At 48.2% G+C, this 12,525-nt stretch overlaps 1 protein-coding gene and 1 pseudogene across 3 annotated transcripts in view; both read right to left on the bottom strand.

Moving 5' to 3' along the window:
* VANGL1 (VANGL planar cell polarity protein 1) overlaps positions 1 to 12,525 on the bottom strand; it is a 77,735-nt gene that overhangs the window by 51,278 nt on the left and 13,932 nt on the right. Inside the window, exon 1 of one of the 3 annotated variants that reach the window (XM_032650975.1) lies at positions 2,970 to 2,982. The exons of 1 other annotated variant lie outside the window; for it this stretch is intronic. The gene's annotated coding sequence lies outside the window, so the exon portion shown is untranslated. Of the gene's footprint in view, positions 1 to 2,126; positions 2,264 to 2,969; positions 2,983 to 12,525 lie in introns of those variants that run through there. One more of the 3 variants, XM_032650958.1, reaches the window with a different exon arrangement.
* The window catches only part of LOC116761628, a 36,929-nt pseudogene continuing 34,912 nt past the window's right edge, over positions 10,509 to 12,525 (bottom strand).

Here is a 12,525-nt window from a genome sequence, read left to right as displayed (position 1 = left end):
AGTCTAATTCCAGAACCTGTGCTCTTGACTATGGAAACTATATAACAATGTAGCAATTACCAAACTTGTTTATTTACAGGGAGGAGGGGAGGCAACCATCACAAATTGTCCCAAACCACACATAACCCACAAAGAATTCTGCAATTTCAACTCCTACTCACAGGTTCAGTGTCCCAAGCATTGTGGGGAGTCCAAAAGAAAAGAAATGAATCTGAAATAGTTCTAACTCCAAGGAGCTCACAGCTTAAAGGTAGAACCTGCCTATTAAAATACAATGTGATAAGTGCCCACTCAACCCAAATGCTGCTGAAGTCTGGGATAACAAACAGGGTGTGTGTTTGTGTGTGTTGGGGGCTGGAGGGGAGAATACCTTCCTCACTCAACATTTGTTTATTCTCCAGTGGACCAGGGTGACCTGGCATTGCTGCTTGGTCAGGAAACCTTCCTTTACGGTTTCATCCTTTTCCTCAAGTACACAAGGCAATGAAAATGTGTTGCCTGGCAAGCAGTCCTTACAAATATGCCATTCTCAAAATTCTCCCATTTTACTTACAAATTAAGTTGCAACCAAGTCACACTGCCAACACTGTAACAGTGAAAATTTCAACCTAGCTGTTTCAGTAATTATATTGGGAGACATCAAAGTCTGGGAATGCTAAATGCTTATGGATAGGTGAAGAGTGTTATTTATTTGAACTGGAGAATAAACAGTTTCCTCCCAGAAATCAAACCCCAACTATATCACATTGATTTAATTCAACTCTAAAAACTCTAATTAGTGGTTACATAAAATGACTAATTATATCTCCCTGGATTCAGTTTCTGCCATCTCACTTAAAGAGCCTAGGAGCTGTGTAATCAAACAACCCACCCACTGGAAGGAGAACGCTAATTAGCATTGTTGATTGGTGACACAAGTTATAATATTTTTCCAGCAACCCTGTAAAATTTATAAACACATCAGTGAAAATGCCAGATTCTTTACAGTTTGTTAGCTTTTGGAATAGATATCCAAAAATACATGTATTTCCAATCACAGCCCCGCAAAAGGGGTTTAACAAAATGCACGTGCCAGCCACAAAATCATCATAATAAAGAGCTCTAACGTCTCTTAACAAGCGGCTAAACGAGCTCACACCACCTTCGCGGGGTGGGCTTTATACCTGGTTTGAAGCTGTGAAAACTGAGCCACAGGTTTCTCGGCTCCAAGTCTCACTAGCTCATCTCCGGGCCGCCAGGCCGCGGCTCCGCCCCACTCCTGCCTCCGCCACCGACGCGTTTAAATTTTTATAAAGCTTCACACTTCCCCGGACACGTTTGCTTGGGGCAGTTTAAAGCCTGCAGGAGGAAATGAGGTCCTGCCCGTGGCGAAGGCTGCCCCGAGGCGGTGAGATTGCCTCCAACCGGGACGCCTCGGGCAGAAACTAGCCGGACGCCTGCTGCTCCACCCCGGCGTTTTTGAAAGTAAACTCCTACCTGCCTGTTGCGCTCTCCGATGCGCAACCGGACTCGCCCCCCGCCCGCCTCCAGGGCCAGCTCCCTTCTGTAAGCGAGGTGGGAACACAGGCCAGCTCTGTGCTGGTTTCTGGCCCAGGGTCGGGCGGGCCCCCGGGCGCGGGCTGTTCCCGGGTCGAGCCCCGCGGCGGGGTGGGAACCACGGAGCGCGCCCGGCTCCCGGGGTGCGCAGGGCGGTCCGGCCCCAGCCCCGCAGGGCCGGTGCCTCAGCGCGGGTGCCTGCAGGAACGCTCGGCCACTCCCTGCCGGCCGGGGCGCGCACCCCAAAGTGCAGCCACGGTAGAAGCGAGCGTCCGAGGCGTGGGGAGGAAATGCCCGGACCGAGGAAGTGGGGTGCGCGGGGAGCGCGGCCCCGGGGCGGGAGGGGCGCACCTCGCGGGGATGGGAGAGGAGTGGGGTCCCGGGAAGCACGGCTCGGGCTATGGACCGCGGGAGGGAAGGAGGCTCCCGGCCAGAGGCGGGAGAAGGGCAGTGAACCAGGGTCTGAGTCCGGGGTGGGGCTGCGGGAGGAGGACTCAGGGGGTCGCTGGTCCGGGTGGGGGCGTCTCCCCGCGGGAGGTCTGCACCCCGCGCCCGCCGCCCCGCCGCGCCCGGCCTGCGGCGGGACTCACCTCCGCGCCGGCCGTGCGGGCTCCGCGGCCCGCGGTCTCGGCTCGCAGCGGCCCCGACTCTGCGGCCTGCACTGGGCTCCTGTAGAGGCAGAGCCCCGCCGCCGCCGCCGCTGCACTGCTGCTTTCCGCTTCCTGTCCCGGCGCCGCCCCGCAGCCCGAGCCCAGCCCTGCGAGCCCGGCGCGGCCGCGAGCCAAGAGCAGCGAGCGCGGCCGGCCCAGCCGAGGGCCCGGCCCACCTGCAGCGCAGGGCGGGGCCCGCCGGCGTCTCCCCCCAACCCCCAGGCGCAACGCGCCCCGGACACACACGCACACACACTCAAACACACATACCGACTCACACACCCATTCAGGCACACTCGTACCCACACAGACCCTAGGGGCTGACCCCACACACACACACACACACACTCATCCACACGTCACAAACACATGGTCAGGGATTAACCCCCCCAGCACCCCAACATACTTGCACGCTCAAACTTACACACTCATGCACACACAGACTCACAATCATGCACAAAATTCAAGGCTGTCTGCCCCCAATGGAGCCCCAAAACACATTTGCCCAGTAGCCCAGGGACTAACCCCCTACACACACACACACACACACACACACACACTCAAATACACATATTCCAAGAACCAGCCCACAAATGTCCATATATACCCATACCTCAACCCACATACACACTCACACTTAAACTCACATGCAGCTCAGGAAATGATCCCACATATAACCATGCACACCCAGACCCCCTATAGGCCCCCAAAGCCGACCCTACCCCTCCTCCTCCCTTTAACAGCGTGGTCACTGCCCCCCAACCCCAGTATCCTAGAAGCTACTGGAAGAGCACACCCCTGAAGGCAGGCAGCCCCAGGTTCCAATCCTGATTCAACCAGGTCTGCTTCTAAGTCTTTGTTTCCCTGTCTGAAAGGCAGAGAGGAAGATAAAGCCAGCCTTTGCAGGACAGCGGTGAGGATTATGAAAAGTGGCTGGTGCCCAGTAGACACTGAACAGTTGCCAACTATTTATATGAATATTTACTCTTCTTACTTAGTTGTCTTGTGTGGGTGAATAGGGTTAGGGATCCATGTGGAGAGTCTGGAGTCTGGCTGGGACCCAAAGCAGCTTACATGGCAGCGCTGCCCAGTAGAGGTGGCGTATAATGAAGTAGTGTGGGCAGTGTGGTGGGGAAACATACCCATGCTGAACTAGCCTTAGTTATGGAACTTTAGCCCCCAAAGCCCTCACTCTTCCCTCACCACCTCTTCCCCATCCTCCCTAGTCCCCATTCTCTCTCCCATATATATTATTTCTTGAGGACATTATATGTTCAATGTAGGTGATCTTCATGCAGCCCCATCTGGCCACCAGGCTTACTGCTCACTCTTGGCCGTGTAAGGCATCTGACCCTCCCCTCGCCAGCCTCATACCTGTCTCCTGAGGGCAGCCAGCTTCCTAAGGTTAAAGCCCATTGTCTGTCCACCTGAATCAGTGCTCAGGTGCAGAAATGTAGAGTTTTATAAAAACATGTCTCTTTCATCTTTAAAGTGTAGACCCTTCAAAGTTATAACAGGCCAGGGTTTTCCAATTGTAGTTATGATATTACTGAATAGCCCCCATGAGATCTACAGGTCCTCAATGGATTTTCATGAAAAGTGATTTTAGTACACTTTAGTGTATTATGTCTACCTTACCATGTGGTGCTTTTGTGGGAAAGAGAGGTAGTGCAAAATAAACCCTTTTTTAAGATAATAAATTCCATCTACTTTAAATGCCATCTACTGTTTGTTTTTATCCGACAATCTCAAGTATTCGAGTTTAAAAGATGAGTTGGAAAACTTCTCAGGACCTGGATGATGGTATAACCTGGCTCCCGTTACCTGTCACAAAGTGGGTCAGCCTTAACCTAGGGTTCGGTTAGCAGGCTTACCGAACTCTTGCCTAGACTCTGGCTTAACCTTAATCGGTAAAAAGGGTAATATTGGGGGCTCCATCTGCCACTCCTTGGTCTTATCATTTGTGCCAAAGTCAGTTGGGGAAAGGGGGTACTATGTACTGGGTGCTCTCAAGACAACAGCGTGACTGTAATTCCACAAATTCATGCATATATCTCTCTCCCTTCCTGCCCATTCTTGCAGATTTCCCAAACCCTGAAATGCTACCCACTAAAGTTCTTCCTGCTACCAAGGTCCAACACAAATGCTGTCTCTATAAAGCCTTCTCCAGTTCTCCCAACGAGAAAACATTCTCTTCTCCTTATTTGAATTCTATGGATTTTTATGTTCACCTTCTACCGTGTATTGGTTATTTTGTCTCCTCAATAATGTGTAAATGCTAAATCTTTATCTCTTTTCTATCACAGGTCTTTCCACATAGTAGCCATTTTGAAAACTACTTAGCAAATGAATGAATGGCTATAAAATACCACTTGTCCTGGGAAATTAATAATCTAATCAGGAAATAATCTAATTGGAAAGTAATCTAATTGGCAAGTTATGACATGTGCACATAAAGATAGTTAACAACAAAAGAATATATAAAATGCTAAATGCACTATTGGCACACTTTTTACGAAGTCACTTATCCAGCCTCAAGAATTCTGAATACACCTGAAAAACAGGAGTTAAGTGAGAAAGGCCTCTGATCAACTGAATAGATTGCATAAATTTATGCTTTAAAACAGATAGACTTTGGGACTTCCCTGGTGGTGCAGTGGTTAAGAATCCACCTGCCAGTGCAGGGCACAGGGGTTCGAACCTGGGAAGATCCCACATGCCACGGAGCAACTAAGCCCGTGTGCCACATCTACTGAGCCTTCGCTCTAGAGCCCGCGAATCACAACTACTGAGCCCATGTGCCATAGCTACTGAAGCCTGAGCGCCTAGTGCCCGTGCTCTGCAACAAGAGAAGCCACTGCAATGAGAAGTCCACGCACTGCAACGAAGAGTAGCCCCAGCTCGCTGCAACTAGAGAAAGCCTGCACGCAGCAATGAAGACCCAATGCAGCCAAAAATAAATAAATAAATAAAAATTAAAAAAACCCAAAACAAATAGACTTTATACATAGGAGAATCTCTCATGCCCTCACTTAAGACACTGTTTACATATAGTTTACAAATATTTCTATAAACTTTGTCGTCTGATTCCTAAGCCCACTGTAGGTTAGAAACACATTAAAAGAGAGCAGGAGGTGACCTCAGGAGATCCCAGGGACCACAAAGGGGGGTCATTGCAAAGACTGTTTAACTCCAAAACTCATGCCCTTTCCTTTTACCAGTTACTCCTCTTGGTACATTATCACATCACAGAATACTGGTGACCCTGAGTTATAAAAGTTAGATGGAAATTCTGTAGATAGTACCCTATTTAAGAAGACAGGGAAGATGTTGAAAAAAAATTAGATTTCCATCCAAAATGTTTGAAATGTTAACTACTGGTTCTTTAAAAGTCCATTTTCTGTAAAATCTACATATGTGTAATATCTGCTTATAGGGTAATAATGCCAGTGATGAGGTGCTAAAATGTGGGTTATTAGTTCCCACAGGGAGAGTCACACGGGTCTGAATGGTCAAGGTCAACTTGTCCATGAGGACAAGAAAAGAAAAGGAAAAGAGGAAAGAAAGAAGTGGAACGAGCACAGGTGGAGGACAGTGGCTGGAACAGTTACTGGCTTATCTCAAGTACTTGCTTAATCAATATGAGTTGAATAAATGGGTAAATAGTATTTGTCTGGAGTCTGGGCAGGGGTGTGGAGAGAACAGTGTCTGAGATAGAGTCAAGGGCAGTGAGCAGAGTGGTTAAGCTCAAGAAAAGGGCTCATGCTGAGACATAGAGGATTCCAAGTTGAGTGGCTAGGATTAGAAGATGGAGAACTTGGAATCCAATATTAGTATTTGAACTTTTTAAAATGGGCTAGCAATGTGACAAAGTATTCATCCACCCAGCCATTCATTCAAAAACACATACTTAGTACCTACTAGAGGCAGGCAATGTATGAGCTACGGAGAAACAAAAGTAGATAATGTAATATTGATCCGTGATTTGACAAGTTAGTCAACAAATATTTATTGAGCACTTATTTTTTTAAATTAATTAATATTTGGCTGTATTGGTTCTTCGTTGCTGCATGTGGGCTTTTCTCTAGTTGCAGCAAGAGGGAGCTACTCTGTTTTGGTGCGTGGGCTTCTCATTGTGGTGGCTTCTCCTGTTGCGGAGCACGGGCTCTAGGCGCTCGGGCTTCAGTAGCTGTGGCACGTGGACTCAGTAGTTGTGGTGCATGGGCTTTGTTGCTTCACGGCATGTGGGATCTTCCTGGACCAGGGATCGAACCCGTGTCTCCTCCATTGGCAGGCGGATTCTTAACCGCTGCACCACCAGGGAAATCCCTGTTGAGCACTTATTAGTTCCAGTCACTATTCTAGGCTCTGGGGATACATCAAAATAGACAAAAGCTTCTGCCCTCATGGAGTTTATATTCTAGTGAGGGGAGATGGGCAAATGAGCAGCATGTCAGATGGTTTAACAAGTGCTCAGGAGAGAACAAAGCGGGATGGGAGACAGGGGTGGGGGTGGGGTGTGCCCCTCGCTGTCCTGGAGGATGTCTTCAACATCCTCCTGGAGGATGTCTTCAACTGCAGCTTCAACAGAGCCTCACAGTGGAAGAGGAGAGCGCTGGGACCGGAACCAGAGCAGCACAGAGAAAGGGGCCAGCTTAGCCTGAGGAAGCGGCGTGGCTTCACCCGGCCATGACCCTGGAAGCAAAACTTGAAGGATGAGTATTTGACAGAGGAAACAGGAGGAAGCATTCTGGGTACAGGCACAGAAACCTGGCAGAGTACGCCCAGGAAGCCATGTCAGACGGTGTACCGCGCTGATGCGCTGGAGGAGAGTGGGGGCGGGGTGGCACAGGAGGCCGTGCAGAGCCGCAGGTCTGGAAGGATGAGGCACCGAAATGCCGCTGGTGTCCGGAAGGACAGGAAGGAAGCTCTGAAGCAGCACGGCTCCTCGGGGGCCTGCCAGCAGTTTGGCCTGGGGAGAGCATACGGGAGGAAGCAGGTCTGGGATGGGTGGGAGGGGGCAGCACGACCTGGAAAAAGTGGGTAGAGTCCGGAGCTCGCAGGGCTCTATGTGGTGAGCTTAAAAGTGTGGGATTTGGGCTTCCCTGGTGGTGCAGTGGTTGAGAGTCCGCCTGCCAATGCAGGGGACACGGGTTCGTGCCCCGGTCCGGGAAGATCCCACATGCCGCGGAGCGGCTGGGCCCGTGAGGATGGCCGCTGAGCCTGCGCTCCGCAACGGGAGAGGCCGCAGCAGTGAGAGGCCCGCGTACGGGGAAAAAAAAAAAAAAGTATGTGTTTTATCTGGTAGGCAATAGAGAGCCGTTGAAGTTTTTTACGGAGAGGAATAAGATGAGCTGACTTTGCGGTTTGGAGAGTGGCTTCTTGAGGAAAGAGTGAAGGCAGAGGGACCAAATAGGAGAGACATAGGGAGCCTGAAGTGATGAATGGGCCTGAGTCACTGCAGCCTTTGGAGGCAAGTATCAATCACAAACAGGGAACAGAGAGGAAGAAGAAGTTCAAGGAGAAAAGGTAAGTTCAGTTTTAGGTATGTTGAGTGTAAGTATCTTTGGGAGGTGCAGGTGCAAACAATAAGAGGTCACATTTATTGAGCATTTATTATGTGCCAGCACTGTTCTGAGTATTTTATAGGTCTTACTCATCCTTCACAACAACCCATGTTTTAGGTATTATATCATCTATATCCATTTTACAGAGAAGGAAACTCAGGCATAGAAAGGTTAAATAAACGGCAGGAGATCATGCAGCCGCTGACAGGTGGCGCCAGGCTCTGACCCAAGTTTTGCTGACCACAGACTCCCCGCCTTTAATCCATCAGCTATATGGCTTCTTGGCAGTGTACATTTAGAGCTCAGGAGGAGACGGGCTACTGACAATGAATACAGTTTTCAGAGATTACATGTGGTTGACAATGAAGTAGAGAAAAGAGCAAGAGGTGGGTAGAAAACTGCAGAACGTGTGAGGCAGAGAGATATGACAGGGACAGGCAGAGGTGACAGGTGTCATAGTTGTTTTGTTTCGAAATAGGAAATCCTGAAACCTGTTTATAGACCAGGGAGGAGAAATCTTAAATTTCAAAATTTAGGATGGGAGGGGTAACTTGGGGGATGGGTGGAAGGACTAGCCTTGTAAATGTACAGACAGAGGTGAGCCTAATGTGAGCGTGGAGAGTCAAGGGCGTCTCAGTATTCTCCATGAAGTAGGAAGCAGGAGGCTCTAACAGAGCCTGGGAGTCCAGGAGATGGAGTCCAGAGAGAGGAGGTATATCTGATGGCTTCTCAGGGGCCCTTTGAACATCTGATTGCCGCGGGGATGGAAATCACAGAAAATGCACATTCCCCTTTATTTTTGCAAACTATTTGAATGGACTCACAGGCTCAAGGCCTCTAAGGGACCCCAGACATTGTCCTTTCTACAGCCTCTTCCATGTCTAAGAATTGTTATCTTTAATGAGTTGAGTTTGAGGTGAGAGTGGGATGCCCAAATAGAAACATGAAAAAGCAGAGGAAATGATGAGACTTTCTGTATAACAGCTTTCTTGGGCTCGCGAGTGTAGTCTATGGACAAGAAAGCAAATGTGCTCTGTGTAAAGGGGGACCTAAACACACAGCCATGACCCATGGACCAAGTGCACTAACGCCCCAGTGGGGCCAGGCCCTGGCATCTGTGCTGGTCCACAGGCCTGGGTGGGCAGCTGACTCCCAGGCCCAGCGGCTCTCATTACCAGGGGAGCTGGGAGGCAGCGTGATGTCAGGTAGAGCTCAGATCTCAGAAGCAGGATGCTGCCAAGGCTTCAGTCAACCCTTCCTTTTCACTTGTTATCAGTGAAAAGGAGAGAGGCCGGGGCAGAGAACCTGATGGAGACACCAGTCAGAACACATGGCTCTGGGGCTTCTAAGTGTTCCCAAGGTGATTCCACTTGCCTGGGCTGTGCAAAGGATCACACTCAGGGCCAGTCATGGGCAGGGATGGACTGGCTAATAATACCTTCTGGGGACTGGAAGTTTCTTCTTTAATGTTGTTTTTAATCTGGGGAGTCATCATCAGTAATTCATTACCTATTTATAAGAAACACTTGAATAACACCCTGCATACTGCGTTAAGCTAATTACTTGGACTAACACCAGGTGGCATTATTTCCTAAGGGTGAACCAGCCTCTGGCACTCCTGGCCTGGGCTCAGACTCCGGGCTGTGGAGCAGACACAGGTGTGGAAGGAAGGCCTCGGCTTCTGGCCCACAGCCAGACCCACTCACCGCAAGTCACCAATAGTCTCCATAGTTGCTGCAGAAGGGGAAGGCCAAGTCTGGGCATAGATGGACAGCACCATTAATCCATCTTAGTGATCAGGGTTTGAGTTAATTATACCTTTTTATTTTCTGCATTTCTAATGCTTTGACATCTGGGGGCCTTGCTGCCCCAGGAGAGACTTCCCCCCTCAGGGCTAGCTAATTCCTAGACATAGTAAAGACTCACAAGCGATGCTCTTCATATGCAAACCAACCAATCCAGAACCCATACCCCATCCTTCTCCTCTATCCAACTCTCACACTCTGGACCACTATCCATCTGCCCTAATCCCCCCAGGGTCAGGTATGGGACAAGTAGAGACAGGCCCTACACCCCAGAACCTGCTGAAATTATTTAAACCAGAAATGCTTAAGCTTGCTTACCCTGCCTTACTTGTTCCCTCTCACGGGAAAATAAAGGCTCTGGCCCATGTTTTCCTTCCACTCTCCCTTCCTCCTCACTGACCCTGGTGCTTCTCTGTGCGGCCCTGCCTGGTGTAGTGTACCCCCTCCTCTTGGAATTGTCCTCTCAAAGGCAATTGTCTCCTGATCTGTTGGCCTTATCATACCTGAATAATAATAAAACCTACATTTTAAAACAGGGTTTCTATTGAAGCTGCTCATTTGTGAACCATATAAATGATTAGGCAGAGAGAAGGAATTAATATTTATTCTGTTTTTTATTATGTGGCAGGCATTGTAATAGTCATTTTTAATCTATTATTTAATAGTATTTTCCTGGTAACACTGTAGTGTAGATTTTTTTTTTTTTTACAAAAACTCAAATAGTTTAAGTGCCATTTCCAAGGTCACAGAAGCTAAACCCAGGCTTTCTGGTTTTCAGCCAGACTTTCCCATTGCACTGGCTGTAGATAATTAAGACAGATTTCTTCCTGCTGTTACTTTATTCCCTCTTCCCTTCTCTGTTTAATGATCACTGCTTACCCCATCCTCTACCACTTTTCTTTCCTTCTACTTTTCCATTTATTTATTTATTAGCAACTGTTTATTTTCCATCAACCTATTCCTTCAGACCACTCTGTGACCTCAGGTCGAGTAGCAGTGAACATGGGAGCTGGAGCAGTCCATTCACTCTGAAATCCCTTCTAGGTCACAGCCTTTTCAGCTGAGGCCTGCTCTTCCTTTTCAATCTCTTCAGGATCCCTGTAGAAGCAGAGATCAGGCATGATCTCTGACGGGTGTTCATGGGAGGTGGTGCCACGCATGTGCAGAACTTCCCAGGCCAGCACCCAGCACATCAGACCCACTGAGTGGGCTCTCTTATTGCTACACAGGATGGCAATGTCCACATAGCACAGAGGAGAGTCTATGTTACAGGGAGCGATGGTAGACAGGTTAACGTAAGACTCCTCTGTGAGAGGCTGGTGTCGGCCCTGGGATCAGTAACCACCGGAAGTCTTGGCTCCCCAAAGGCTGCCTGGATCTGGTTAGTGAAGGTTCCAGGAATGGAGCACCCACTATAGGAGTGGCTCCGATGGCAGCAGCAAGCTTCAGCACAACTCGCTGGCCAGACGATATGACACTGACATCAGCCAGGTTTTCAATGGCAACAATCGTGCAAGCTGCCAACAGAACCTTCTCCCAAGTTCTCTCCAGATTTATGATATAGATGCCACGTAGATTCCTTTTGTAGGTGTGCTGTTCCACTTGGAAGTCAAGGTTGGTGACACCTAGGTGGGTTCCTGCTGCAAGGAAGTTGAGGACATCCTCCTCCTTTATTTGCAGGACATCAAGGGCTTCAGATATTGTGAAAGTTTCCCTTTAAGTTGTTATGGGAACGCAGAACAGCACCATATGGACCCCTGTCTGGGTAGTTCAGAAAGGCCCTACCTTTCCCCTTAAACAAAAAAATTTCTTGGCAATGTTATGTGTGTGTGTGTTTCTTAACTAGGTGAAAATCTGAAAGACAAATCATAAATTCCAGAATATAATAAAATTTCTTCTTTTAACTACAAAAACTTTCAGTTCTGAACTTATAATTATTTTTACATTTTAAGTGCGATAATCCAATTTCAAATATGTACTTTGTTTTAAATGCTTTTTTAAAACGCCAGGGCCAAGATAGAGGAAAAGCTCTGGATTTATCCTCCCATGTGAAATAACTATAAATTCAGACAAAATATATGAAACAACAGGATTCAAGAAATTGGATCAGGTAACAGAAGACAGTGATCCCTGAGATGCAGGACACCAACTAGGTCATCCCCATGGTGGCCCTAACTTTCTGCCTAAAGAGTTTTTAGGCTGTGGTATAAGGAGGGGGAACCAAGCAGAGCGTAGTGGGCCCCCTGCACTGAACAGGTAGAGCTAATAGGGTTTAAGGAGGCAAAGTAATAGAGATGAGAAAGCTGCAGGTAAGGAGAACTGTAGAAAAACGCAGAGGCTCCCCTCAAGTACTCAGTTGAGTGCTGTTCAGTGTATGTGTGTGAGGAAAGAACACCCTGAAAGGATAAAAGGGGGCAATACCTAGAGTCACACAGTAAATAGTATCTGTTATGACCAGCCAGGCTGGCAAACCTCACAATCCATGAAGCACTGGGTAGTGTAATCAGACTGGTCTTGCCTCAGTAGTGGGGCAAAAACACCCTAGATTAAATGCTGCTCTGGTTGGGCCAAACGAAGCTTAAAAGCAAAGCCTGAAAGCATCAAACTGTTTCCAAGTACTTTATGTTCCAAACAAAGGTCAAGAACATTTATGAAGTACACAAATATGCAGCATCCAGCAAAGTACAGTAACAGGGATCCTGTAAAGATTACCAAACATATAAGGAAGTAGAAGAATGTGGCTTAAAAGGAGGAGGAAAATCTATCAATTGAAACACCAGAATTGACACAGATGATAGAATAAGTAAAACTAACAAACAAAAACCCCTTTAAAACGGTAATTCAGAAAGCTAGGCGTGGTACAGCCACTGTGGAGAACAGTATGGAGGTTCCTTAAAAAAAACCAAAAATAGAGCTACCATATGATGCAGCAATCCCACTCCTGTGCATATATCCAGAGAAAACCAT

Source organism: Phocoena sinus, chromosome 1 (genome assembly GCF_008692025.1).
Source record: "Phocoena sinus isolate mPhoSin1 chromosome 1, mPhoSin1.pri, whole genome shotgun sequence".
Taxonomy (NCBI): domain Eukaryota; kingdom Metazoa; phylum Chordata; class Mammalia; order Artiodactyla; family Phocoenidae; genus Phocoena; species Phocoena sinus.
Note: the sequence above shows the minus strand (reverse complement) of the source record. Positions and strands in the feature narration are given on the sequence as shown.